General features: G+C 42.7%; 1 long non-coding RNA gene across 1 annotated transcript; it reads right to left on the reverse strand.

The window, feature by feature from the left end:
- Positions 1–210: 210 nt before the first annotated feature.
- On the reverse strand, positions 211–23,795 carry LOC140185923 (uncharacterized). The gene is made up of 3 exons (XR_011882753.1): positions 23,302–23,795; positions 2,610–2,728; positions 211–720 (listed from the first exon to the last, which is right to left on the reverse strand). It is a non-coding gene; the product is annotated as an uncharacterized lncRNA (long non-coding RNA).
- Between the last annotated feature and the right edge of the window lie 892 nt (positions 23,796–24,687).

Below are 24,687 nucleotides of genomic sequence, written 5' to 3' on the forward strand. Positions count from 1 at the left end.
TTGTCGTCCTTAAAAAAAAAGATGTCACTTTAGATTCAGATTTATTTATCACATATACATCAAAACATACAGTGAAATGTGTCATTTGCATCAACAACCAACACACCTCAGGATGTGCTGGCGGCAGCCCGCAAGTGTCACGACGCATTCCCGCGCCAACACAGCGTGCCCACTATGCTCAGCAGGACAACACAACCTACAAAGCAACATCTGTAAAGCAAGTCCCAAAGTGCTTTCATTTTCACTGACGTTTTTTTCATTCCCTTTGCCATGGATGGCTGCTGCTTATTTATTTCTGCCTGCCTTATTTCTTTTTCCATTTGCAGATGCTCGTCGATACAAAGTGCAGTGGAAAATTCTCCAGCAGATGTTCCAGCAGTCATTGATTTGGGGGAAAAAAAAACAATCCCACAACTTGTGATCTGTGCTGTGTGCAGTTCGCCTACCGACACAACCAATTGGCAGATGACGCAATAACCACAGCTCTACACACCGTCCTTAAATATCTGGAGAAGAAGAATGCCTATGTAAGAATGTTGTTCTTCGACTACACTTCAGCATTCAACACCATAATTCCCTCCAGGCTTGTCAAAAAACTCAGAGACCTCGGCCTTCACCATGCCTTGTGTAGCTGAATCCTGGACTTCCTGTCAGACAGACATCCCACCTCTCCCGGAAGTTCCGGGAGTCTCCCGCATATGAATAGTGGCTCCCTGATGCCTGCAAATTATATACAATATCATGGAAATCAATTTTTTTGAGAGCGAGCGAGTGAGAGAAAGCAAGCAAGAGCGCGAGAGAGAGCGAGAGAGTGCCATGGCAGAGTGTTCCAAAAAAAAGAAAATATAAAACGTATGTCACCCCAGACTACGCTAAAGTGTACCCCTGCCTAATAGGGGTCAAAATAATGACAGTGTTGCTCGCTGCACTGTTTGCAACAGTGACTTTTCTATTGCCCATGGGGGGTTAAAACTGTAAAAGACATGTTGAGGTGAGCTTAACAGGTGTCATTCGTCCATTAGCATAGCTAACTTTATTTAAACTAGCTGACTAGCTGCTAAGGAGCTACTCTATTGCAGGCATCCCACCTCTCCCAGAAGTTCCAGGAGTCTCCCACAAATTGATGGTACTACCTCCCTGAAATGAGTTTTTGCAGGGTGGGATGTCTGTGTCAGATCACCAGCAAGTGGTAAGAGTGGGTTCCCTCACCTCTGCCCCTATGACCCTCAACACAGGTGCCCATCAGGGCTGTGTACTAGGCCCCCTCCTTTACTCTCTACATAGCCATGACTGTGTTGCCACCCACAGCTCCAATCTGCTAATTAAATTTGCTGACGATACTACATTGATTGGCCTAATCTGAAATAATAATGAGGCAGCCTACAGAGAAGAAGTCATCACCCTGACACAGTGGTGTCAAGAAAACAACCTCTCCCTCAATATCGCAAAAACAAAGGAGCAGGTTTTGGACTACAGGAGGAATGGAGACAGGCTACACCTTATTGACATCAATGGATCTGGGGTTGAGTGGGGAAAAGCATTAAGTTCCTTGACATAAACATCACCGAGGAGCTCACGTGGTCTGCGTGGTGTAAAAAGCACAACAGCGCCTCTTTCACCTCAGGCATTTGAAGAAGGTTGGTATGAGCCCCCAAATCCTAGGAACTTTCTACAGGAGCACAATTGAGAGCATCCTGACTGGCTGCATCACTGCCTGGTATGGGAACTGTACTTCCCTCAATCGCAGGATTCTGCAGAGAGTGGTGCGGACAGCCCAGCGCATCTGTAAATGTGAACTTCTCACTATTCAGGACACTTACAAAGACAGGTGTGTAAAAACAGCCCGAAGGATCACTGGGGACCCGAGTCACCCCAACCACAAACTGTTCCAGCTACTACCATGAGGGAAACGCTACTGCAGCATAAAAGCCAGGACCAACAGGCTCCGGGACAGCTTCTACCACCAGGCCATCAGACCGATAAATTCATGCTGACACAATTGTATTTTTATGTTACATTGTCTGTCCTGTTATACATACTATTTATTATAAATTACTATAAATTGCATATTGCACATTTAGACGGAGACATAACGCAAAGATTTTTACTCCTCGTGTATATGAAGGATGTAAATAATAAAGTCAATTCAATTCCATTCAATTCAATCTTGTATCTTCTTTTACTGCTGTAGACGGCAATGAGCTGTGTAGAGTTGATACTGGGATATTGGCATTGTCAGACAATCCCGAGAATGGGGATTTTAGCATATAATCCAGACTAGAACTCCAATTTAGTACTGAGAAATTCTACAGTGTTAGCCAACATCAGTCCCTCAACTAAATTTTCCCAACAGATTTCCGGCCATTATTTCATTGCAGTTAATGAGACGATGCTAATTGTAATTTCGATGACACATTTCCCATGTTATGACAGTGACTACATCTCACACAGACTCTATTGTCTGTGAATATCCTGAGTGTGTGAAGGTTATTATGAAAGGTTAAAGGTTTGCTGTTGGACATCACATGGTATGTTTCATGACTTTAATGAGGTAGTTAGTGTTACGTTTGTAGTACAGGGAAGTCGGGAGGCCGTGAATAGCAACACACCAGAGCTGAAGAGATGAGGAACATGCATGCAGCTGTTTATTTTGCTTGTAAGTCATCTACCCAGTATGCCCTCTCACATTACGTTCTGTAAGTAGCGCACAGAGAAGCTTGACAGGAACCTGTAAAGGTCAAAATATACAAGAATACATAACATTTAGTTTGGTTCTGAAACACAACATGGTAACAGTCCCTTCTGGCCCTAACAGGCAGCGGCAGAATTGAACCCGTGTTCCTGGCACTGTAATATCATGACGCTAATCACTAAGCCAACGTGCCGCCCAAATTCAGACAGACAGGTGCAGAAGGCCTATGATCGGAGCCATACTGTTGCAAGAATCATTATTGAGTAGATAATACCCCTCCCAAGCAACACTTCCACTCCCCTGACTGCTCTGAAACAACTCTGCCATACTCAGTAACCACATATCAAGGTTTGTAGGCTGCACCGTTTTGTGAGAATACTGGAACAAATCTTGCTATTACTTGTCAGACGAAAAGAGGAGGTGGATTAACAGTTGTACATGCTACAAACCTGTCAGGATGCAAGGCAGTTCTGAGAAAGGGAATATCAGAACTCTGCAGATGCTGGAAATCTAAAATAAAAGCAGAATGTACTGAACCCTGCAGATGGACAGAGAGAAATGATATAACCATGATTACAGTATATATTTTCAGTTCACATTTCCAACTTCCGTGATTTTTTTTGTTTTTCAAGAGGAGAAGGAGAGGTGGATGAAGACGGAAAGGAAGGTGGGATCCATTAATGTTATTAACTCCTTTCTTTCCAACCCTAATGATGAACTAACTAAAGAGCAATAACCTCCAACCACACGTTGTCTTTACCAAGAGTCCTACGTTGTTTACTTTCCTCTCTTACTAGCCTCTGTCCAGAAGTTACGAAGAAACACCAATAATATACACATTATAATCCAGTTTTAGAAAATCTATCATTTACATAATATATATTGTACAAAGAACCAATCTCCTCATTCCATCCCCTATGTGTCTTTACATTAATTGGATTGTTCACAACTTTCTTCTTCAATGACAGGAGATGGGACTGTGATGCAACTTCAAGTGAGGAGAGCCTAGATGGTCTTGGAGGATGACCCTGATCAGCTCTGGATCCGATCAGTACAGTTTGCAACTTATTAATCTGGGTTGCCTGGCTAACAAGAGACAACAGAGCCACGGTAAATGGCTAGGGGTGAATAGGAAAGCTTCCAGTCCAGGAAAAGACAACAGATCAGCGTTCAATGGAAGTAGAGCTGTGATTCAGCAGTCACACCAATCTAATGGGTTTTTTTAGGCCACCCTGGTATACCAAGCCACAGGGCCCAAGTGTTGAGCTTCCTCTGTAACATGCTGAACCGCAATGTTAGCTGTTTGTTATGTTATAGAAGGAGGTGTCTTAGTACTTTCCTTGACTAAACTATTTGAGGTGATTCTATATTCTGCACAAAAAAAAATATGCTCCTTACAGTATTCTCCTCTCGGCCACTCTGGTTGCCTCTTGCATCACGCCCAATATCTCTGCTGTGGAACCTTTCTGATCAAATACAGGAAGTGCAACACCCGCCCTTTTACTTCCCCCTTCCTCAATACAGGACTGAAAATTCCTCTCAGGTGAAAAAGCAACTTCACCAATTTAGTTGCGTATTCACTGCTGAAGATACAGGCTCCTCTCTTGCTACAGATCAAAAGTAAATTGAGTGACTTTACAGAACACCTTTGATGAACCTGCAATGGTGACCCTGCCTTCCAAGTGCCTGTCACTTTAGTTCTTCATCACACTCCCACTGTGATCCCTCAATTTGTGGCTCCAATGAAGTTCAAAGTGAGCTCAAGAAAGTGAGCTCAGGGTCATCCTCCAAGACCATCTAGGCTCTCCTAGATTATGTATTGGCTTCATGTCCCAATACAGTCCCAGTCCAGTAAAGTCAGATAATCAGCACTACAAAACTTTATATAGGTAGTCAAGTCAAAAAGTGCATCTTCATATGGCTTGTAGTTGGCAGCTGAGTGCCCAAGGTTACACGTTGTATCAGAGGGATAGGAAGGTAGGAAGAGGGGGTGGCATTGCTCTACTGGTAAAGAATGACATCAAATCAGTAGAAAGATGTGACATGGGATTGGAAGGTGTTGAATCCTTGAGAGTTGAGTTAAGAAATTGCAAGGGTAAAAGGACCCTGATGGCAGTTATATACGGGCCTCCCAACAGTGGCTGGGAGGTTGGCCACAGATTACAACAGGAAATAGAAAAGGCAAGTCAAAAGGGCAATGGTATGATAGTCATGGGAGATTTCAACATGCAGGTTGATTGGGGAAAATCAGGTTGGTAATGGATCTCAAGAAAGTGAGTTTGTTCAATGCCTACGAGGTGGTTTTTTAGAGCAGTTTGTCATTGAGCCTATTAGGGGATCAGCTATACTGGACCAGGTGTTATGTAATGAACTGGAGGAGATTAGGGAGCTTAAGGTAAAAGAACCCTTAGGAGACAGTGATCACAATATGATGGAGTTCAACTTGAAATTTGATAAGCAGAAAGTAAAGTCTGACGTAGCAGTGGAGTGAAGGAAATTACAGTGGAATGAGAGAGGAATTGGCCAAAGTAAATTGGAAGGAGACACTGGCAGAGATGACAGTGGAGTGGCAATGGCTTGAGTTTCTGGGGAAAATGAGGAAGGTGCAGGATAGGTGTATTCCAAAAATGAAGAAATACTTAAATGGCAAAATAATATAACTGTAGCTGACAGAGGAAGTCAAAGCTAATGTAAAAGCAAAAGAGAGGGCATACAACAAAGCAAAAGTTAGTGGGAAGACAGAGAAATAGGAAGCTTTTTAAAACCTACAGAGAGCAACTAAAAGAATCATTAGGAGGGATAAGATGAAATATGAAAGCAAGCTCGCAAACAATACTGAAGTAGATAGTAAAAACTTTTTCAAGTATGTAAAAAATAAAAGCGAGATGAGAGTAGACCTCTCAAAAATGAGACTGGAGAAATAAAAATGGGAGCCAAGGAGATGGCAGATGAATTAAATGAGTTTTTGCATCAGTCTTCACTGTGGAAGACACTAGCAGTGTGCCAGATGCTGAAGGATGTGAGGGAAGAGAAGTGAGTGCATTTACTATTACAAGGGAGAATGTGCTCAAAAAGCTGAAAGACCCAAGGGTACTTAAGTCATCTGGGTCAAATGAATTGCACCCTAGGGTTCTGAATGAAGTAGCAGTAGAGATTGTGGAGGCATTAGTAATGATCTTTCAAAATCATTGGACTCTGACATGGTGCTATAGGAATGGAAAATTGCACATGTCACTCTAGTCTTTAAGAAAGGAGGAAGGCAGCAGAAAGGAAATTACAGACCAGTTAGCCTGACCTCAGTGGTTGGGAAGATATTGGAGTCAGTTGTTAAGGATGAGGTTATGGAGTACTTGGTGACACAGGGCAAGATAGGACAAAGTCAGCATGCTTTCCTTAAGGGAAAATCCTGCCTGACGAACCTGTTGGAATTCTTTGAGGAGATTACAAGTAGGATAGATAAAGGGGATGTAGTGGATGTTGAATATTTGGACTTTCAGAAGGCCTTTGACAAGATGCCACACATGAGGCTGCTTACCAAGTTAAGAGCCCATGGTATTACAGGAAAGTTACTGGCATGGTTAGAGCAATGGTTGATTGGTAGGAGGCAGCGAGAGGGAATAAAAAGATCATTTTCTGGTTGGCTGCCAGTCACTAGTGGTGTTCCTCAGTGGCTGGTATTGGGACCACTTCTTTTTTATGCTGGTTATCAATTATTTAGATAATGGAATAGATGGCTTTGTTGCCAAGTTTTCAGATGATACAAAGATTAGTGGAAGGGGCAGGGAGTGTTGAGGAAACAGGTAGGATGCAGAAGGATTTAGACAGATGAGGAGAATGGGCAAGAAAGTGGCAAATGAAATACGCTATTGGAAAATGAATGGTCATGCACTTTGGTAGTAGAAATAAATGTGCAGACTATTTTCTAAATGGGGAGAAAATCCAAAAATCTGAGATGCAAAGGAACTTGGGTGTCTTTGTACAGAACACCCAAAAGGTTAACTTTCAGGTAGAGTCAGTGGTGAGGAAGGCAAATGCAATGCTAGCATTCATTTCAAGAGGTCTAGAAATCAAGAGTAAGGATATGATTCTGAGGCTTTATAAAGCACCGGTGAGACCTCACCTTGTGTATTGTGAAGAGTTTTGGGCTCCTCATCTGAGAAAAGATGTGCTGGCATTAGAGAGGATTCAGGAGAAGTTCACAAGGATAATTCCAGGAAATGAAGGGGTTATTATACGAGGAATGTTTGATAGCTCTGCGTCTGTACTCACTGGAACTCAGAAGGATGAGTGGGGATCTCACTGAAACCTTTCGAATGTTGAAAGGCCTAGACAGAGTGGATGTGGAAAGGACATTCCCTTGGTGGGGGAGTCTAAGACACGAGGTCACTGCTTCAGGGTAGAGGGGCGCCCATTTAAAACAGTAATGTGGAGAAATTTCTTTAGCCAGAGAGTGGTGAATTTGTGGAACTTGTTACCAGTTCATTGGGTGTATTTCTTGACTGAACATGGCTTAAAGGTTACAGGGAGAAAGCCAGGGAGTGGGGCTGAGGAGGGGGAAAAAAAAGGATCAGCTATGATTGAATGGCGGAGTAGACTCGAGAGGCCAAATGGCCTAATTCTGCTCCTATGTCTTTTGGTCTTTTGTCCTGGTAAGTACACCATAACCCCACCAAACACTCATTAATAATAAATCTCTGCTTATGCAACATTCAGGAGCTTTATTACATTATTATATACTTAGCACAGCAGCAAGACCTGCACTCCCACTTTATGACCTACACTCATTCTTTTTCTTCTTTCGTGCTGATGGTTACTCACACCAATCATGAAATTGCACTATTGCCACTTACTGTAACAGAGTATGACAGGAACCGTGACAGGGATCAGATCCTGCCTCCCAAATCAGAATATTCTGCAGCCTAGGCTCCCCAGATCTACCCAATAATTGCCTAAACAGCCTCCTAAGTTCCAATGACTATCAGTGACACACCATGATCACATGTTCCACTGCCTCTGGTACCTTTCAAAAGTCACACCACCCATTCCCATGTTACCAACAAGTGCCAAAGTAGAGTGCAAATATCAATCTGCCAACCTATTCCGTCCCTAAAGGCGCCTCCCTTGAACTGAGGAAACTAAATTGTAACACTACCTCCCTGTCCCACTCCTACCCCACAAATTCTGCCATTTTCTAATCCTAGCCAACCTAATACAAGATTTGGCTTCAATATTTCCTATATTGACTATGAGATCTACCTCAGACTTAGTAAGTGCCTGTTTTGCAATGACATCTGCCCTTTCATTATCCAATACACCTACATATGCGGGTACCCAACAAAACTGTACTACTATTCCTGCACTCTCCAGATCACACAACTTGTAGTACACCCCCATCAACAGATCAGGCTTTGAATCCAGACTCTGCAGTACTGAGGCAGAATCTGAGCAGATCACAACTCTATTCGACTTAACTTGTTCAACCCATTGCAAACTAATGATAATGACCATAAATTCTTCTGCATAGACAGACAACCCATCTTTCAGCCTTTTCCCTACCTCAACATTAAACCAAGGGATAAATCTCCTAGAGTCCACCCAATTACTAACTGGATCTATAGAACCATCTGAAAAGATAGGCAAAAAGGAAAATTATTTCGGCTGTAGATGACCAGACACCCTATCTACACTCATTGCTACCTATTCAAGTATATTGACTGGATAATCACAATGGGATTATGCAAAATTTGTTGTTACTTTTCCTTCCCCCCAACGGCACGATTCGGAGACTTAGAGTCTATTAGGTACACCTGAATTCCTGCTCATTAATGCAAATATTTAATTAACCAATTATGTGGCTACAACTCAACGCATGAAGGCATGGTTAAGAGGTTCAGTTGTTGTTCAGACCAAATATCAGAATGGGGAAGAAATGTGATCTAGGTAACTATGACCATGCAATGATTGTTGGTGCCATGCAGGCTGGTTTGAGTAACTCAGAAACTGTTGATCCCCCGGGATTTATATGCACAACAGTCTCTAGAGTTTACAGAGAATGGTGTGAAAAACAAAAAAAAACTAGTGAGTGGCAGTTCTGTGGGCAAAAATGTGTTGTTAATGAAAGAGGTCAGAGGAGAATGGCCAGACTGGTTCAAGCTAACAGGAAGGCAACATTAACTCCAATAACCACATGTTACTACAGTGGTGTGCAGAAGAGCATCTCTGAATTCATAACACATCCAACCGTGAAGTGAATGGGCTAAAGCATTGTAGGCAGAAGACCACGATCATACAATCAGTGGCCACTGAGTGTACTTGTAAATGGATATGGCGAATAAAATTGATCCTCTACAACCTGACTTTATTCACCTTTCACTGTTCTCAATTCTGATGGAAGGCCGTCAAACTGAAATGGTCACTGTTTCTCTCCACAGGTACTACCTAACCTGCTGAGCACTTCCGGCATTTCCTGGTTGAGTTTAGATTTCCAGTACAGTATCTGCAAAGTCCAGTTTTTAGCACTGTGATTATGTTTAGTAACATACTACTAAAACAACAGGCTGGACTGATTTATGCTGTTGTCCACAGTACAATGGTCAGGCATGAGTTCAACAGGTTTTGGCTCCCGCACTCACTTTCAATGAGTGTTGACAAAGAGGCATACTAAAGATTAATAAATAAAGCTGTAATCGCAAGATTGGCAGACAGACTTTTGGTGACATCAATGATTAGGTGTAGGCCACTCAGCCCATGAAGTCTGTCCCACCATCCAATATTATCATAGCTGATTTGCCTGAAGCATTATTTCCTTTTCTGTGCTTGTTTCCAAAAGACCTCAAAAGTTTACCTGCTTTCTCTTTAAGTACTCCCTTTGATTTAGACTCCATAACACTCCGAGGCAGAGGATTCCAGAGATTCAGTACCCTCTGTGAGAGGCAATTCCTGAAAACTTCTGTTTAACATACACCCCTTCTGAGCTTAAACTAAGTCCCCTTGTTTGCAACTCTTTCACTGATAGAAACATCTCAACATCTATTTTGTCATGGCTACTAAATAGCATAAATGATTTGAAGGTTTGCTATCAATGTGGTAGATCTACAGTTATTCATCATCTTTGCTAGTAGTTTGACAAACTCTGAAAAATCGAAAGCTGAGCTGAATGTTATCAGTCACTATTCCTTCCTAAAGCCTGCTTCAATGTCTTTGGGATTCTGAAAAATGTTCTTTATTTAGTTTTGCCTAAAGTGGCTTGTAAAGGAGATCACAAGCCTGTGATTAAATGCTTTACTCAAGAGAAAAATAACTGTTGTTTTGTGAAGGAAGTGACATTTATGCTGCCTTTTACAATTTACCTCGAACAACTTAGCCCAGAAACAGGATCTGTTTGAATACAAACCGTTTGGTTAAGCTGAACCTGATTATGCTTCTGCTGGGCTCACTTATATACTTTGTGAATCCACTCAGGTACTTCTACTATAGCCAAAGAGTGGAGATTTTTATGGCAACCCGCAAATTTCAAAGTTCACTCATAGAGAACCATCGCGCAGACATCAGAAATGGACTGCAGTGTCACTTCCATGTGTGCCACATAGGATCTGACAGTCTCGCTTTTCAATGAGAAGATGAATCCGATGTGCTCCCTTCACTGATCCCAGCCTTTTCGTGCAAAAGCATTCTGAGCAGCACACCGCAATCACTGACCGCTTGATCAGGCTGCACCGTGTTATGGCTTGGAGATACCTGCAGTATACCAGTCAGTGTGCCAAATCAAGACCAGGTGACCAGACATTAAAGACATTATTGATTCCCCAGCACCACTCAGATATTTTCCCTCAACTTCACGGCAGCCTTTTCTGGAGCTGAACTGAAACTGCTGTGAAGATGGTTTTTTAAACTTTGGCTTTAAATCCTTCAATCATGAAGGAAACAACATGATAAATAGTTGCAATCCTTTCATACAACTTATGATGGGACTTGCATGGTCCCATTTTAGTGCATGATACTAAACCATGGTTGCACTAATTCTAATTTATACTGTATGTGCTCAATTTCATTTATTTTGCTTTGAAGATCCAAGTAATACTAGTGCTACTAATACTAGTCCAGGTTGAGTCGGTGGTGAAGAAGACGAATGCAATGTTGGCATTCATTTCTAGAGGAATAGAGTATAGGAGCAGGGATATGATGTTGAGGCTCTATAAGGCACTGGTGAGACCTCACTTGGAGTACTGTGGGCAGTTTTTGTCTCCTTATTTAAGAAAGGATGTGCTGACGTTGGAGAGGGTATGGAGAAGGTTCACTAGAATGATTCCAGGAACGAGAGGGTTAACATATGAGGAACGTTTGTCCGCTCTTGGACTGTATTCCTTGGAGTTTAGAAGAATGAGGGGAGACCTCATAGAAACATTTCAAATGTTAAAAGGCATGGACAGAGTGGATGTGGCAAAGTTGTTTCCCATGATGGGGGAGTCTAGTACAAGAGGGCATGACTTAAGGATTGAAGGGCGCCCATTCAGAACAGAAATGCGAAAAAAATTTTTTAGTCAGATGGGTGAATCTATGGAATTTGTTGCCACGGGCAGCAGTGGAAGCCAAGTCATTGGGTGTATTTAAGGCAGAGATTGATAGGTATCTGAGTAGCCAGGGCATCAAAGGTTATGGTGAGAAGGCGGGGGAGTGGGACTAAATAGGAGAATGGATCAACTCATGAAAAAATGGTGGAGCAGACTCGATGGGCCGAATGGCCTACTTCTGTTCCTTTGTTTTATGGTCTTACTTGAGTACATGCTTAGTGCATGAAAATTAAGTTCTAGGCAATAACGCTTATAAGGTCATCACTAAAACAAAATGACTGCAACCAAGGATTTTGTCCAGTATTTTCCAACAATGCCTAGAGTAAGTAATACTAGAGAGAGCGGGGGTGCAGTGTTGCATTGGTCAATGATGAACAGGACATGGTACAGGTTGGTTCATTAGATCTTTGCTGAAATTGGTTACCATCACCAGAATGATATTTCACAAACATGTCCAGAAATAGATTCAAGCTGATGAAGAGCGTGCCTTGAAGGAGGCAGTAAGATTTCCTAATCGCTGTCCACTCCCAGAAACAGTATCAGTTTCATGCTCTAGGGCTCAGGAAGAAAGGGAAGTTAATGCCGGAGAGTTCAAAACTGCTTTAGGCTGGTCCTTTGTGGATTGCTTTGACTCACTGTTTGAATATGAGTAGGGATACAAGTGTTGAGAAAGGAGAACGAAGAAAGGCTTCCAGTTCAGCAACACCTTTCACAGCCTTTGGCTGTTCCAAACCTCTACATAGCCAATGAAGTACAGTTGAATTGTGGTCGGTGTTATAATGGAGAGAATATAGCAAGCCGCCAGTTTGTGCTACATCCCCACAAATAGCCATGTGTTGATAACCAGAATATCTATTTTTGGAACAGCATCAGGCTGTTCAGCCCATCGCATCTGTTCCATCATTCCATCATGGCTGAAAGATCAGAAAAACTACAGCACAATTCAGGCCTTTTGGCCCACAATGCTGTGCCAAACATGTACTTACTTTAGAAATTACCTAGGGTTACCCATAGCTCTCTATTTTTCTAAGCTCCATGTACCTAGCCAGGAGTCTCTTAAAAGATCCTATTGTATCTGCCTCCACCACCATCGCCGGCAGCTCACTCCATGCACTCACCACTCTCTGTGTAAAAAAGTTATTGCTGATATCTTCTCTGTACCTACTTCCAAGCACCTTAAAACTGAGCCCTCTCGTGATAGCCATTTCAGCCCTGGGAAAAAGCCTCTGACTTTCCACATGGTCAATGCCTCTCATCATTTTATACACCTGTATCAGGTCACCTCTCATCCTCCGCCACTCCAAGGAGAAAAGGCCAAGTTCACTTAACCTATTCTCGTAAGGCATGCTCCCCAATCCAGGCAACATCCTTGTAAATCTCATCTGCACCCTTTCTATGGTTTCCACATCCTTCCTGTAGCGAGGTGACCAGAACTGAGCACAGTACTCAAAGTGGGGTCTGACTGGGGTCCTATATAGCTGTAACATTACTCCTTGGCTTTTAAACTTAATCCCACGGTTGATGAAGGTCAATGTACCATATGCCTTCTTAACCACAGAGTCAACCTGCTTTGAGTGTCATATGGACTCGGACCCCAAGATCCCTCTGATCCTCCACATGGCCAAGTGTCTTATTATTAATACTATATTCTGCCATCACATTTGACCTACCAAAATGAACCACCTCACACTTAACTGGGTTGAACTCCATCTGCCACTTCTCAGCCCAGTTTTGCATCCTATCGATATCCCACTGTAACCCCTGACAGCCCTCCACACTATCCAAAATACTCCGAACCTTTGTGTCATCAGCATATTTACTAACCCATTCCTCCACTTCCTCATCCAGGTCATTTATAAAAATCAAGAAGAGAAGGCGTCCCAGAACAGATCCCTGAGGCACACCAGTGATAACTGACCTCCGTGCAGAATATGACCCATCTACAGCCATCCTTTGCCTTCTGTGGGCAAGCCAGTTCTGGATCTACAAAGCAAGGTCCCCTTGGATCCCATGCCTCCTTACTTTCTCAAAAAGCCTTGCATGGGGTACCTTATCAAATGCCTTGCTGAAATCCATATACACTACATCTACTGCTCTCTATCTTCATCAAAATGTTTAGTCACATCCTCAAAAAATTCAATCAGGCTCGTAAGGCATGACCTGCCTTTCACTAAGCCATGCTGACTATTCCTAATCATATTATGCCTCTCCAAATGTTCATAAATTCTGCCTCTCAGGATCTTTTCCGTCAAGTTACCAAGCACTGAAGTAAGACTCACTTATCTGTAATTTCCTGGGCTATCTCTACTCCCTTTCTTGAATAAGGGAACAACATCTGCAACCCTCCAATCCTCCGGAACCTCCCCTGTCCCCATTGATGATGCAAAGATCATTGTCAGAGGATTGGCAACCTCCTCCCTTGCCTGGGGTACATCTCATCAGGTCCCAGAGACTTATCCAACTTGATGTTTTCCAAAAGCTTGGGCACATCCTCTTTCTTAATGTCTATACGCTCAAGCTTTTCAATCTGCTGTAATTTATCCCTATAGTCGCCAAGATCCTTTTCTGTAGTGAATACTGAAGCAAAGTATTCATTAAGTACCTCAGCTATCTCCTCTAGTTCTATACACACATTTCCACTTATACACTTGATTGGTCCTATTCTCTCACATATTATCCTGTTGCTCTTCACATACTTGTAGAATGCCTAGGGGTTTTCTTTAATCTTGCTCTTGGCCCCTTCTGCCTCTCCTAATTTCATTCTCAAGCTCCTTCCTGCTAGCCTTATAATCTTCTAGATCGTCGCTCCAAGTACTGATCCACGCTCTAAACTCATCCGCTTTGTTCATGATGCTTCTTGCATTAAAAGACACATCTCAAACCATGGCTCTGAGTATATCCCTTTTCTATCACCTACCTATCCTCTCTCTCGCACTGTCTCCAAGGTTTCTCTATATGTGAGCCAATCGCCCTTTCCTCCTTCTCTTCAGTTCGGTTCCCATCCATCAACAATTCAAGTTTAAACTCTCCCCAATAGCCTTAGCAAACCTCCCTGCCAAGATATTGGTCCCCCTGGGATTCAAGTGCAACCCTTCTGTTTTGTACAGGTCACGTCTGCCCCAGAAGAGGACCCAATGATTCAGAAATCTGAATCCCTGCCCCCTGCTCCAATCTCTCAGCCACACATTTATCTTCCACCTCACTCTACTCCTATACTCACTGTCGTGTGGCACAGTCATTAATCCTGAGATTACTATTTTTGAGGTCCTGCTTCTCAACTTCCTTCCTAACTCCCATTCATCTGTTTTCAGGACTTCCTCCCTTTTCTGACCTATGTCGTTGTTACCAATATGTACCACGACTTATGGCTGTTCACCTTCCCACTTCAGAATATCGTGGACATGATCAGAAACATCCTGAACCCTGGCACCTGGGAGGCAAACTACCATCCACATTTCTTTCCTGCATCCACAGAATCACCTGTCTGACCCCCTAACTATAGAGTCCCTTATCACTGCTATCTTCTTCTTTTCCCTACCCTTCTGAGCCACAGGGCCAGACTCTGTGCCAAAGGCGCAGCCACTGTTGCTTCCCCCAAGCAGGCCGTCCCCCAACAGTACTCAAACAGGAGTACTTATAGTTAAGGAGAACAGCCACAGGGGTGCTCTCTAGTATCTGACTCTTGCCCTTCCCTCTCCTGACTGTTACCTACTTATCTGTCTCCCGAGGCCCCGGTGTCACTACATGCCTATAGCTCCTCACTCTCCCTGACCAGATGAAGGTCACTGAGCTGCAGCTCCAGTTCCCTAAGGAGCTGCAACTCGATGCACCAGGCACAAATGTGGCCGTCCGGGGGGCTGGGAGTCTCCCAGACTTCCCACATCTGACACCCAGTACAGAACTCCGGCCTCACAGACATACTTCCTGTTTCTATTCCTCACAGGTAACTGACCACGCCTCGACCCGTTATTGCCGAAGCCCAAATGAGCCAAAGCCCGACCATCCTGCCTCAGATCACTCCGTCGGTGATCGCTCCTTTGACGACCACTCTGCTAGGCAGTGTCTCCCTTATATGCCTGAACCTTCCCTGCTATTTAACTCACGATTGGTGCTCTGGTTATAGCTGCTGATAGGCCACGTACAATGGACTAACGCTCTCGAAGCTCCCTTTTTAAATAACCGTCGCCGACCTGCGAGAAATCCCTCTTGGTAAAGCGCTCTTGACGCCGTTGACAGGCCACGTACAAAATGTTATCCCTCTCAACCTCATTCTTTTGCTTTCCTCCTGTAACCTTTGATATCCTTATTAATCAAGAAACTACCAATCTATGTTCTAGATATACCCAATGACTCGGCCTCCACAGCCATCTGTGGCAATGAATTCCACGGATTCACAGTTATAGAGAAGTACAGCGAAGAAAAAGGCCCTTCAACCCATTTAGTCCATGCTGAAAACACTTGGGCTGCCCACTCCCTTCCACCTGCACCGGAGCCAAAGGCCTCCATACCCTTACTATCCATGTATCTATCCAAACTTCTCTTAAAATGTTGAAATTGAGCTCACATGCACACTCTCTTGACCCTCTGAATGAAGAAGTTTCCTCTCATGTTCTCCTTAAACTTCTCACTTTTTACTCCTAACCCAAGACCTCTGGTCGTAGTCCCACCCAACCTCAATGGAAAAAGCCTGCTTGCACTTACCCTATCTATATCCCTCATAATTTTGTATACCTCTGTTAAATCTCTTCTCAATCTTCTATGTTCTAAAGAATACAGTCTTAACCTATTCAATCTTTCATTATAACTCAGGTCCTCCAGACCTGGCAACATCCTTGTAAATTTTCTCTGCACTCTTTCAACCTTGTTTACATCTTTCCTGTAGGTAGGTAACCAAAACTACAGAGAATACTCCAAATTAGGCATCACCAACGTCTTATACAACTTCAACATAACATCCCATCTCTTGTTCTCAATACATTGATTTATGAAGGCCAATGTGCCAGGGTTTACAACCCTGTCTACCTGTGACATCACTTTCAATGAATTATGGATCTATATGCCCAGATCCCTTTGTTCTACCACACTCCTCAGTGCCCTAACATTCACAGTGTAAGACCTACCCTGGTTCCTACTGAAGTGCAAAACCTCACACTTGGCCGCATTAAATTCCATCCGCCATTTTTCAGCCCATTTTTCCATCTGATGCAGATTTTTCTGCAAGCCATGATATTCTTCCTCACTGTCCATTACACCCCAATCTTGGCGTCATCCACAAGTTCTCTGATCCAGTTGGCCACATTATTGGAGCGACTGGGGTTGTATACACTGGAATTTAGAAGGATGAGAGGGGATCTGATTGAAACATATAAGATTATTAAGGGATTGGACATGCTAGAGGCAGGAAACATGTTCCCGATGTTGGGGGAGTCCAGAACCAAAGGCCACAGTTTAAGAATAAGGGGTAGACAATTTAGAACGGAGTTGACGAAAAACTTTTTCACACAGAGGGTTGTGGTTCTGTGGAATGCTCTGCCTCAGAAGGCAGTGGAGGCTAGTTCTCTGGATTCTTTCAAAAAAGAGTTAGATAGAGCTCTTAAAGATAGCGGAGTGAAGGGATATGGGGAGAAGGCAGGAAAAGAGTACTGATTGTGGATGTTCTGCCATGATCACAGTGAATGGTGGTGCTGGCTCGAAGGGCTGAATGGCCTACTCTTGCACCTGGTGTTTATTATCATCCAGATCATCGATATAGATAACAAACAACAATGGACCCAGCACCGATCCCTGCGACACTCCACTAGTCATAGGCCTCCAGTCAGAGAGGCAACCCTCTACTACCACTCTCTGGCTTCTCCCACAAAGCCAGTACCCAATCCAATTTACTACCTCATTCTGAATACTGAGTGACTGAACCTTCTTGACCAGCCTCCCATGCAGGAACTTATCAAATGCCTTACTAAGGTCCATGTAGACACATCCATTTTCCTGGTAATTTTCTCAAAATACTCTATAAGATTGGTTAGACATAACCTACTACTCACGAAGCCATGCTGAATATTCTTAATCAGTCCATGCCTATCCAAATATTTATATATCTGGTCCCTTAGAATACCTTCCAATAACTTTAATACAACTGATGTCAGGCTCCCCGGCCTATAAATTCCTGGTTTATGTTTAAAGCATTTTTTAAACAGCAGAGCCACATCAGCTATCCTCCAATCCTTTCCTGTCACTAAGAATGATTTAAATATCTCTGCCAGGGCCCCAGCAGTTTCTATACTTGTCTCCTGTAGGGTCCAAGGGAACACCTTGTCAGACCCTGGGGAGTTAGAAGAACAAGTTTGTAAAGAGATCGAAGAATGTTACAAGAAACATAAGGTTGTTATTGTAGGTGATTTTAACTTTCCACATATTGACTGGAAATCCCATACGGTAAAAGGACTAGATATGTAGAGTGTGTCAAATGTGTTCAGGAACATTCCCTTCATCAGTATGTAGAAGACCCAATGAGAGAGTGTGCGATACTGGATCTGCCATTAGGGAATGAGACAGGGCAGGTAACAGAAGTTTATGTAGGGGAACACTTTGCATCCATAAGAAAGAAATTAGGAAGGCTAAAAGAAGACATGAAGTTGCTCTAGCAGACAAGGTGAAGAAGAATCCTAAGGGATTCTACAGATATGTTAAGAGCAAAAGGACTGCAAGGGACAAAATTGGTCCCCTGGAAGACCAGGATGGTAATCTATGTGTGGAGGCAAAACAGATGGGGGGGTCTTAAATAAATTCTTTACATCTGTATTTTCTCAGGAGACAGACACACCACCCTCTGGCTAAAGAAATTCCTCATTTCTGTTCTAAAGGGACATCCTTATATTCTAAGGCAGTGCCCTCTGGTCCTAGACTCCCCAGTTACTGGAAGCATCCTTTTAACATCCACTCTGTCTAGGCCTTTCAAAATTCAATAGGTTTCAATGCGATCCTCCCTCAAACTTCAAAAATATAAAGAGTACAGGACCAGAGTCATCAAATGCTCCTCATACATTAACCTTTTTATATCCAGATGTTGGTTTGCGGAGAATTGTTGGACCTTTGTCACGTGAGAGAGATGCTTAAATTAATGCCCTCTGCATATTTGCATTTACTTGGTAAGGCAGATTATGTCTTGATGAAACATTTCATCCAAGGACTGGTTTTCTCTGTCAACGAAGTTCTCCTTAACCTTTGCCTCTCTGAAGGGCATTATGTTGAATCAGCACAATGCTCTGACATTGCAGCACTCCTTCAGGGTAGCCTTCCTAGTAGCGTAGCATGTTCTCTATTGGTCCTAAGGCACGGCAAGTACTTGTACTGTACTTCCCTCTGGCAAGTGTAATGCTCCCTCACTGTAGTTTTTCGGCAAAGTAGGACTCCCAATATATGGCCTTTGCAAGATATTGGTATTTCTTCAGAAGTGCTGGTCTAGCATTTCATCTGCACTGTAATAGAGTTGCAGATAGATAGATGCTCAAGTTTTTTCATGTGGGATTTGAATCCGCAATCTTTTGACACAGAGCAAATGAGTCAGAGAAAGACCATTAATTCACTGTCCCACAATCCCTGCTTCATAGTTTGTTTTGCTGTATGTTTCTGAGCTATGATCAGTCAGAGGTGACATCCAGAGTTCTAAATAAAGACCAAAGCCCATCACTTCAGAAGCCACTTGACCCTGCAAATGATTTACAAGCCCTCAATGTAGCTCAGCAGTGCTTTTCCACACTCTGAGATTGCTCCCATAGCACTCGTTATCAGTTATAACTTACTGAGATCATTTGACTGAACCAGTTTGCTCTGAAGGGGAGCAACATTGCTTCACTGTTGGAAGAACCGTATTGTCGGAGCACAACGCTGTTGAAGGGATTGTATAAAAATACACAGGAAGGCCAGCCCAGGGCCTCAATACAGGACCTCTTGTTCTGACTTTCAGGAAGAAGTCTGTTTTGAGCCCGTGGCTGTCCTCCCTGGTGGATCCTTGCAATTTTGTCTGGGAAGAATATTTATCTCTCACTCTTAAATCATTTATAAAATCCCTATAGTGCAGATTTGAACCTGTGACTTTCAGACACAAAGAATAGTGAGACCATGCTGATCCGTCAATGAGAGCTGACTGGATTTGGGCAAATTTAACATCATGATGCTCCTACTCAGTGGGTTGAGCTTGGAGCACACCAAGGAGTGTTCCTTCATTACTCTCTTCCTGGTCCTAACTTGACACATGGTGTATAAAATCATGAGGGGTATGGATAAGGTGAACACACAGTCTTTATCCAAGGGAAGTGGGACTAAGAACTAAGGAACATAGGTTTAAGGTGGGAGGCGAAATATTTAAAAGGCACTGAGGGGCAGGTTCTTCATGCAGAAGGAGGTGAGTACATGGCATGAGCTGTTGGAGCAAGTAGTTGAGGTAGATTCAATAATAACATTTAAACCATGTTTAGATAAGCACACGGTAGGTGGGGTTTAGGGGCTAAACATGGATAAATGGGACTAAGTTGGTGGCAACCATGTTTAGTATAGATGAGTTGGTCCGAAGGGTCTGCTTCCATGCTCTATGATTCTATAACTCCATGCTGTCCTATTAACTTAGCCTACATAGTGTGTTCATGGTGGCTCTGGGTGAGTGGTATAGTAATTGCCTTTCATTCCTTTGACCAAAGATCTCCTTTAATGGAGTTTCAAATTTAACAGCATTTCATAAACTGAAGAAATTGTCTGCTGCACTTCGAACATTACACTACAATAGTTACTTTGGTGGATGGACGCAAATTGGCACAATGTCCTTGGGATTGTAAAAGACCCTGGAAAGGGGCAGGTCTTTCTTTGATTTCTCTTGACCCAAACCATTGACCATTCATTAGATGCTGTTTGATCCATTGAGCTCCTCCAGATTTTTGTGCCTTCCCCCTATTTCAGCATCTGCAAGCTTTTGAATCCCTTTTGAAATTTGCTTTCCTAGTAGCATTCCATATTTCACATTGGAGAACCTATCAGCACAGAATGAACTGAATTAGTTCTGAAAATGGGGTGTTGTCCTGAAACTGATGACTCTGTTTCACCTTCCTCAGATGGTGCCTGATCTGATGAGTGTTTCCAGCATTTAGTGGCTTTGTTTCAGGTTTCCAGTAACTGCAGTTTTTCTGAATGCCCAAGTACCGGAGGTGGAAGCCAAAGGTGGTGGCTGTGCCCTAGGATTAGAGGACTTTGTATGGGCACTTCACTAGTGTATCTGCCTCCACCACTGACTCAGGCAGTGCATTCCATGCACCAACCACTCTCTGAGTAAAAAACCTTCCTCTAATATCCCCCTCGAACTTCCCACCCCTTACCTTAAAGCCATGTCCTCTTGTATTGAGCAGTGGTGCCCTGGGGAAGAGGCGCTGGCTATCCACTCTATCTATTCCTCTTATTATCTTGTACACCTCTATCATGTCTCCTCTCATCCTCCTTCTCTCCAAAGAGTAATGCCCTAGCTCCCTTAATCTCTGATCATAATGCATACTCTCTAAACCAGGCAGCATCCTGGTAAATCTCCTCTGTATCTTTTCCAATGCATCTACATCCTTCCTAGAGGAAGGACCGGGGCTTGTTTCACTGTTGTTAATAGGTATGTTCTGTTTAGTTGTGTTCTGTGTTGTTCTGCTGAGCATTGTGAGAATGCTGCATTGGCACCAGAATGTCTGGCAACACTTGCAGGCTGCCCCCAGCCCATCCTTGGATGTGTCGGTTGTTGGCGCAAATGGTACATTTCATGATGTTTATGTTACAATATCCATGTGATAAGTAAATCTGAATCTGAATATTGAGGATATTGAGGTGTATTTTCCAGTGGGTGCCTGCACTCCATTTAATCGCCTGTGTTTCATTGTGTCAGTCTCATTGTTTAGGCCCTCTATGCATTTAACCCTGTGGAAGCACCTTCTGCTGTGCTATTGGCTGTTCTTGCACTTTCATGAACTTTGCAGATTCCGGAGAACTCAGGCAGAGTATTCAACCCAGCAAGATGCTGAAGTTACTGGGAAGAAATGGACACAAGTAATTAAAGCTACCTGGGTCCACAGATTCCATTATGCCCTCAATGGTAAATTCCAAAGTTAAAATGAGAATCATATAGTGAGCCAAAATAAAGAACACATTTCATCCCTGGCCCTCAGCTTTATGCCAGTTAAAGTTGCTTCCTCTTCTTCATTTGAATGGATTTGTTGACCTTCATGTAAAAGATATACTTAGGTCAGCCTTTTGGTTGCTTTTTTCACACCATAATTATGTTTTTATCAATTAACAGAAGTTTCATATTTTTGTATATTTCTAATAAAACCTTTTAAAAATTCAACCATTTTAATGATTTTTTTCCCAATTTAAAAACAAGAAATTTAGCATGACTGGTATTTCTCAGCCGAACCTGTGGTTAACCATCTGTGTTCTAGCTAAATTAAATGTTCTGGAGGTGTGCAAGAATAGATACGCCTGAGTCGGTACCAGCAAAGGTTCTTGATAGTGGAGGAGCATGTTAAACGGATGGGATCCCAGGATTCATAAATCAAAAAAACAGAATGAAAATATTATACTGAACCTGTAAAAAAAATTCTGGATACCATATTTTCAAAAATTATTACACTGGCTCTGGAGATGAGGGACTTCACGTTAAAAGTAAGAAGCTGGTATTGTTTTCCTTGGAACAAAAGAAGTTTGAGAGGGCATTTGATGAAAATTTGTTTAGATCATGGCTGGCTTAGACTGTGGTGTTCAATGCTCATTGGTGTTCAACAGTCCCAATTATTCCACTGGGACAATGACCAATATCCAAGGTCATTGAGGCATCATTAGTGCATAAGGTGGCTCAGTTACCTGGGACACAGGTTCAAAACTGGCAAAGAGCAGCACATGATAGTGAAATGACAATCTAGAGAAGGGTCACGCTCTTTCTTTTGCTGTGTTTAAATAATGAGCTCATCATCATTGACGTGCAGATAGAATAATGCTATTAGAAAGAAATCAGGTGGATGTCCTAAGGAATGGAAGAGGATCATAGCAGTGGCACGATCGCATAGCAGTTACCATAACGTTCTACAGCGTGAGCGATCAGGGTTCAATTCTGGCCGCTGTTTGTAAAGAGTTTGTGCATTCTCCTCGTGACCATGTAGGTTTACTCTGGGTGCTCTGGTTTCCTCCCACATTCCAGACATCTGGGCTAGCAGGTTAATTGGTCGCATGGGCATAATTGGGTGGCATGGGCTCATTGGACTGGAAGGGCTAGTTACCGTGTGGTATCTCAGAATAAAAATAAATTGATACAAGAGGGATTTTTTAAAAACTCAAACTGCAGTTATGGTCAGGAATTCACTGCCTGTCAGTGTGATGGAAGGAGAATCAATCATTGACTCTGTAAGAGAATTTTATAGTTACTTTAGGGAGTGACTAATTTGAGGAGCCATTGGAAAGAGCAGAGAAGTAAGACTAATGAGATCACTACACAAGACATGGTAATAATCTCTATGGACCAAGTGGCTTCTTTCCATTCTAAAACAATTCTAAAAAAATAAAGGAAAAGGAATCTTAATATGATTCAGGTCAATGATGCTTACACTGCTATGTTGGAGATCTGAAGAAACACAACAGGAGGAAAAGATCAAAGAAGGGAAACAATATTGCAACTTCTGAGCATTCCTAGGCCCTTTCTTGTTGAATTCTACACACAGAAAATAGGTTCTCAGGCTACTCAGCGTGCTCTCTTTAAAGAGCAGTATCTGACCAAACTTCTCACAAATCCTGCTGCTTTATAGTTAAGGAGCAGATCATTCTTACTGCTATCTCCTTTTTTAAATAATAAAAAAACTTCAATGAAATACTCCATTTCAATTTAAAGCAAAACTATGTACTAAAATTGCTTATTTTGTCATCTGCTTTCTGTGAGAAGTGGGATGGGAGCATATGGCATTTCAATTAAACAGTACTTGATCATTGAACTCAGAACATATATTATTCAATAACAAACAAAGTACTCACTTTTAGCCCCCAGCGTGTTGTTGTGTATCTGTGATTTAAACACATTATGCTCTCTCTTGCCAGCAGTCAGTTAATTCAATTTGTTGTTGCATCATTCCACTGATTGATAATAATGGATAATAAAAGTTCTTAAGCCACTGCTGGTTTTCCAGATGCCACTGCCTAGGTTGCTTACCTCACATCTTCAGATTGTGGAATGACCAATGAGGTTTAATGTTTTGCTTTCCTGATCTGCACCAGGAGCTGTCAGCTTGTCTGGCACAGAGCAGAGTGGAACAGAGCAGAGCATGATAGTGGAAAGGCTATCTAGGAGAGTGGAGGAGCATGTCATACTATTTCTTTTGCAGCCTTTAAATAGCAAGCTCAATATCGTTGACTTGTGCAGGGGACAGAGTAATATTACTGCAAAGAAATCAGGTAGATGTCCTATGGAATGGAAGTCCTACTTCTGCAAAATGCTTTCAGTGGAAGTTAGTGAGTGGATGATGAGAGCATCTAGTACATCTCAAAGTGCCTGGAAGTCAACAGATGGTGTTTGCAGACTATGCCACACATAGATCTGACACCAGACTCCTGAAATGGATACTCTGCCCTGGAAAGAGAGAGCCAGGTAGACAGAGGGAAAGATTCAAGGAAAAACATCTTTGGGGAAGTGCAGCATCCCCACTAACTCCAGTGAACTTTTCGTCCATGCCTGCTCAAAGTGCAGTGGCTATGAGAACAGCAAGGCTGTGTCTCAGAGACTTAATAAGCCCATGTGAGCTGAGGAAGGCATGAGCCACCTTACAAACTACCCACTCATCTGCCCTGTCAGCTGTGACCTGCTCCTCTTGAGAAACACCTGCAGTTTCCACGGTGGCCTCATTAGGAACCTCAACACCAGAGTGGAAGTTGTTATCCTCAATCCTGAGGGACAGCCGAAGACAGAAGAGATGCTTGAAGTGATAATCTGTAGGCAGAACAGCAAACATCTATAAGTAACAAATAAATAAATAGCCATTTATTATGTATTATAAATAATTGCACATGAACTGGTCATTTGTCCTGACTAGCTGTTGTTGGTTTTTACACTACAACAAGCCTTTTGTCACAAATTATCAGTTCTGACTTTGCCCTGCATTCTATGTCTTTCCTCTCAATATTCCTGCTCATTTTACTTGCTGTTTGCGTGATTTGTTCTTTTTTGTGTATTGGGGGGAGGTTTGATGATTTTTTTTGAACAAGTTCCACGGTTTTCTTTGTTTCATGGCTGTCTGTGGGAAGACAAATCTCAGGGTTGTCTACTGCATTTATTGATAATAAATATCCTTTGAATCCCTCTGATACATTATGGTATGGTCTTCCATCATTCCAAGGTGCAGCATGTCCAAATTCTCACCGCTTTCC

Source organism: Mobula birostris, chromosome 21, assembly GCF_030028105.1.
Source record: "Mobula birostris isolate sMobBir1 chromosome 21, sMobBir1.hap1, whole genome shotgun sequence".
In the NCBI taxonomy this organism is placed as follows: Eukaryota; Metazoa; Chordata; class Chondrichthyes; order Myliobatiformes; family Myliobatidae; genus Mobula; species Mobula birostris.